Below are 6,000 nucleotides of genomic sequence, written 5' to 3' on the forward strand. Positions count from 1 at the left end.
GCGTGCGTTGCGATCGTAGCCAACGCGTACTTAAAGCACACGATCGACGTGATCTCTAACGATTGTTTACTCTTTTCATCGCTTACGTTGTCTGCTTCATTTATGATTTGCAATAAAGGTATTTTGTTGTTTCAAGAGGAAACACATCAATTAGAATATTGTATTAGCATTCGTTAGTTAATCTGATGTGACGAATTTTAATCAAGTTCGTTTGTTTGTTTTACTTTTTAATCAGTTTAGATCATTTTTTATATGTTTTGTAAACTGGTGATACCCTTTTATCCATTGTTTATAATACATTTTCATATTTGTTATCATGTTTATCCAATTTAGTGTTTCTTTTTCATTAGTATTTTTGTTTTATCAAATGTTCGTTTTTATTTTTTTAGATTTTTTAAAGTTCGGTATATCAATTGTTTACTTGCTGAAAGAGCGGTACTACATCATGTGATAAGAACAGTACTAAATCCCATCAAAATGATTTTTCCAGACTAAACTAAGTTTTTTTTTGAATGGCAGACATGGTTTAGTGTTTCATAATGCCAAGATCAATTTTTAATCAAACAATTAATCAGATTAATCAATTTTTAGTACAAGGCTATTTTTAGTACAACAATCAGTTTAGTAATTTTCGTTAATTCGATCGAGATTTGGAATACCAAGGTTGTTAAATTGTATCAAAAAGGTAGATTGGTAAACCCTAGAGTCAACCCCTTCATAACGAGTACTCCTTTTAACAAGTTTTTCGCATAACGAGTTAGTTTTAAAAGAGACGAAATCGTCCCTTTCCACTAGCAAATCTCGCCTAACGAACATCTAGGCTGCTAGAACTCTTTTTCCGTTCAGTGCCAAAGTCAAAACATTGAAGAAATTTGGGTTAGACATGGAATGTTCAGACGCTGCCCTTGAAGAACTTATTAAGGGCAACACAATAATATTGAAGATCTTCATACAGAGCACATCGCAGAGTCTCATTAAATTCTCAGAAGATCTTGAGGAGTTACTGATGTCAAACAAAAGGGTGTCTGTAGTAGGAGATAGACAGATTTCTTAACATCCCGAAGTCATTCTAAAGGGGATGCAAGTAGGGGATGTTGTTTCCTCGTGTGTTTGATGATGATGAGTTTTGGAAACTGTTTACTCAAGCTTAATAATAAAGCTTACTTACTTCTCTTCTTGAACGATCCAAATAGAACAGGATATTCAGCTTGTACAAAGGTTTACACTGTACATTTTTGCTCCGCACATTGCGCTAAGGAGCAATATTTTTCTACAGTTCCGTGTAACATTCAAGGACATTCAGCAAAGTTTCGAAATAATCAACTAATTCACTAGATATGTTTCGTTGTATAATGTATGTATGCGAACAAACAACCACACACTTTCCCGTCGAAACCCGTGTATGAAATGATAGATTGTTACACAGCATTTTGAGCGAAACGGACGACTGCAAAGCGCAAATTCATACCCCCAAAAAACAAACGACAGATTGTGTTCGGCCGCGGGTAAAGGAAACCCTTTTTCGGAGTGCGAGTTTTGAGCGCTTAGCAACTGGAGGTGACACGGCACGATCGTTCTTAGTGGCCGCAACAATGAAATCTCTCTGTGTAAGCTCGAATCGAACGCGAAAGCGAAGAGCAATGTAATTATGAGACCCGCGTTTTATACTGCGACGGTTTGTCACTATCGCTCGTTTGATAGACACCCGCCACGGGAAGACATTAGACCCCGGTCGGGACCTTTGACAAATGGCGGTTCGATTCGTTGGCAGCAGCGCACGATGGCGAAACGCACGGTTGGGTCGGAGTGGCAAACGAAATGGCACTTTTGTAAATCTCTTGCCAATTGTTAAATGTGTGTGCGATGGCCGATATGCGTACGTGCCAACCGGTAAGCGCTGCTGTGTACGTGATGAAGTGGTGTGTCCTGAAGGTGTTGGTTCGTTTCGACCGATGGCGATGATGGTGGTGGAATGGCTCGGAGAAATGAGCGTCGTTTGGAAGTTGAATAAATAAGCTGATTAAAAACAAAAACCTGTCCCTGTTTTGGCATCGGTTCGTACGTTGCTAACATCGTATGTGTGCGTGTGTGTGTACGAGAGTATTTGGAGGTTAGGTTGTGGAGGGGAATGATTCGGTTTAGTTGGTGAAGTAATATTTGTATGTTGCGTTTCGGTATTCAGTATGATTTTCAACCCTTTGGATACTTTGTAATATATACAAGTAACGCTTGAGGACTTTTTGGTATTTACATTATACAAAAATAGAACACAAGAGGTATTGTTCATGAATACTGATATTTGTCCTAAAATTCCATTGTTCTATATCTAAAAGAGTAGAGAAATAGAACAAAATGGATTAAGTCTCCGTTTTCCATTTCGCTTACAGTGCCTGAAACAAACAACTCTGGAGTGTAACGTCGATTTTATTTCCACTTACTGGGATAATAATAAGGAAACCGATTTGATACTAATGCAATTCTAATAATCAATAATATCAATGGGATATTCATACAATAAAATTTTGAATAATAACAACCTTTTTTTGTTGAATGTTAACAACATTTATCGTATAAAGCGCCTCAGTATTTAGTTTAGTAAATTTAAATGTCGCGGTGTAATTTAAATTTAAATGACTCAAATGTCATCTGAATCAATGGTTCTCGTAGCTGAAACAGTGTATTCTTTTGAATGGTTAAAGTACAATATTTCGCCTTCTGTAAGACTTTTTTTTATTGAAATTTGATCTTCAAAAATAAGGGTGTCCTTCATACGCATGTCACACTACTTATAGTACACATAATTGTACTAAAATGAAAGAAATAGAAAGAATGACGGTAGAAAGGATGACACTTTGGTGATACAATCTGAAAGTTTTTAAATTATTTGGATAATTCCGACGAACCTTAAAAGGAATTTCATTGATTGTGTTATGTGTTATGAGTAAATAACATTATTTTGTATTATTAATATTGCAAGTTCCTTTCAAAACCTGTGATTATAGTTTAAATGAACTCATCTAAAGGGTTGATCTTATAAATGATACAGATGATACTTTAAATAAATACTTTATGATATATTCATAATAATATTATATAATATTCTATTCATTATAATCTGAAGTTTAATATATGTATATTATTCCATGCAAAATTACCAACAAAATTGCAATTATTTCTCCCTTATTCGTTCATTGAGTGATATGCCCAAGCTGAGTCACTGAAAAGATTTAAATCAGCGCTTGGTGAGATAGCTTCATCCGATTTCAAGCAAATCTAATGCTTCTCCATCACGCTACGAAACGCTCGACATTTGCATGGGAGTTGCATAGGTGGAGTTGTTTACATATCTTGAGTTATTTGCCTCTCCTTCCCCATTGTTTTCTACCCACTCGCTAGAAGGTCTAAGGTGTATGGGTACGTTAGTTAAATCGTTCCTTTCGGTTCGGAAGTATCCGGTTGGTGACATTATTCTGTGCTGAAAACGACACGGCAAAGGGGAAATCCAACCATACCGCTACAACATACTTGAAGCTTATATCTCTCACAGCGTGATAGGGTCATGATCCTCACGATCTTCAAGAGCGTGGAAGTTGGGGTTGAGAACTGATCAGATTCTAACAATATGACTCACGTTGCTGAACTGTATTGAATTGAAAAACGAAATTTTAATGGCTGTAAATGCATATCATATCGGACAGAAAGACATCCTCAAACAAACCTTTCACTTATCAGATAGTGTTTGCTACCGGCGCTGTCCACCTTAATCCTTGTGTACACAGCAACGTACGCGAAATGGAATCAAGGCAGACCATTACATTGTACCTCACGAAAACATATTTACTTTGTTGCTCGCTTAATCTGCTTATGAGTAGATAAAAGAGGTAAGATGCATGTTGCTCCAGTTAGCCACAGAGTTCACGACAAATGGACCGGTTAGAGACCTTTGGTGTTCCGTTCGCAATGCAAAGCTGCTTCCCGGTGTATGATTGATCGTCACATTGATTCGATCAAGGATGTCAGATTAATGTAATTTCCGTCCCAACGTCTTACAAACAATAGACAAACACAATGCCCCAATCGAAAGGGAATAAAGCGTGTGTGTTACGTGCGAACAAGGGGCCACCAGCAGCGTCATGCAGCCTTTTCTATGCTCCATAATTTCACCCTATTTATCGAGCGTCTCGAAACGATAGGAGAGGTTCGTGTAATAAACAGGGTCTAATTAGCTGTTTCCTGCGATAAACGCACTGGCAACACTGACATCCAAAAGTAATATCAACATCCCTAAAGACGCTAACGCTCGGTGGCGAATATAACTGACATTGCGATTCGCGTAACACCTCTGACGAACATCCTGCCTCGGGGCGGGTATTTCGGGACGATTTTATCGCCACGCCCCAGCTCAGTACAGTCGCACTTGCTGGAACAGGAAGAGGAATCCCACGCTGCGTTTCTTTTATGTGTCGATCGGTTGCCACCTTTCTCGTACCCTTTGGGGGGAAGGCTTCCAACTTTACCGTATCCATCGGATTGCTAGTTATCAATGAACGAACATAAACGCGAGTTAGAGGGTCTGCAGATTCATTCACACGTTCCGCCAGGTCTACGAAACCTTGGGACGCATTCTCTGCGGCAAGGGCGCGACAAACCGAAGGGACAAATGCTGAACGCGGTCTGATTAGATAAGGAGATGTGTTTTGATGAATGAAGGAATAAAATGCATGTCTCGGATAAATGGTGATCGGATCACGCCTGAGAGGGTTGCCTGGGGTCTGCGATGCCGGAAAGGGGAAACGCACCGTACGGGAGATGATATCGGGGCGTACGTGGCAATGGCACCCGGTGATAATAATGCATTGCCGGGCTGATAATGCGTACGGAAAGGCTTGGCCCGCCGATAGAGGCGAATTGCTATCGGATTTTTGGGCACTGTCCGCGCGAGTTATTTTCGGTTTTCTCACCGTTTGACGTAAAGGACGTGTTACCTTTGATCCGGTGTGCAGCGTAACGGAGCGTTGATTAGAGCGATGGCGATGGGTAGTGTTACTCTTGTTTTCGGCGGGGATTTTTAGCACACGCGGATGTGCGCACCGGAGGAATGATTTGGTTTGCGAGAAATTGCTATGGGACTATTGAAATTGGGGCACAATCTTAGCCAATGGAATGAAGAAAATGGTACAACGATAAAATGAAACACTTTGGACTATTCCCCTAGCGGTCACTTATCAGTAACGGATGTACATTAGATAGGGTATTCATTAGAAAAATCGCACAAAATGGCTTGCGAAGAGTTCGTTCGTTTCATGTGAATTGTAAATGAAAGTAAAATAAATTCACGGAAAACGGCATATCAATCAAGAACAACAAATGCACAACAATGCACGATCTTGCTCTTCATTCGCTGTGAAATGTATAATTTTAGCAGAGCAGAGAAGTAATTCGACACTATACCTTTGAAATATAAACGCTATCGCAGAAGGAAACGACATACGCGGGACTATTGTGGATCATAGCAGTCCGTTATACTATTAGTACTTCGGGGACTGCCCATATTCGTTAGACATCTTGTTCAACGAGGTAGTGCTTTCTTTGATTTACGTTAAACATATAGGATAATGTAAAGATTTTGATGATCTAGATATTGTTTTCTTAAACTTGGCAATAAGTACAAGGTAAATATCCAGAACTAAATGGTTGACAATGGGGCAGATCATACCATAAGTTAGAAAGCTTAAGCTTTCAGCCTGAATCTGTCAAATAATCCTGGTGCCGAGCAGATTCAGGACAGATTTCGTAAAGGACATAGCATTTTCACATACAGAACGACATAAGGGATCATTCTCGTGGAACCACAATAAAAGAAAAATCGTTTAAAGTATAGAAAGTCTACTTTGAATTTAATTCATTTAAAACGAATTAAAAGTCCGCTTATTAAATATGTGAAAAATCTGGTTCAATAACCTTGTTTTGCGTTTTCATAATAAAATGTTTGTTTACGTT

The sequence above is a fragment of the Anopheles moucheti genome, chromosome 2, assembly GCF_943734755.1.
Source record: "Anopheles moucheti chromosome 2, idAnoMoucSN_F20_07, whole genome shotgun sequence".
NCBI lineage: Eukaryota > Metazoa > Arthropoda > Insecta > Diptera > Culicidae > Anopheles > Anopheles moucheti.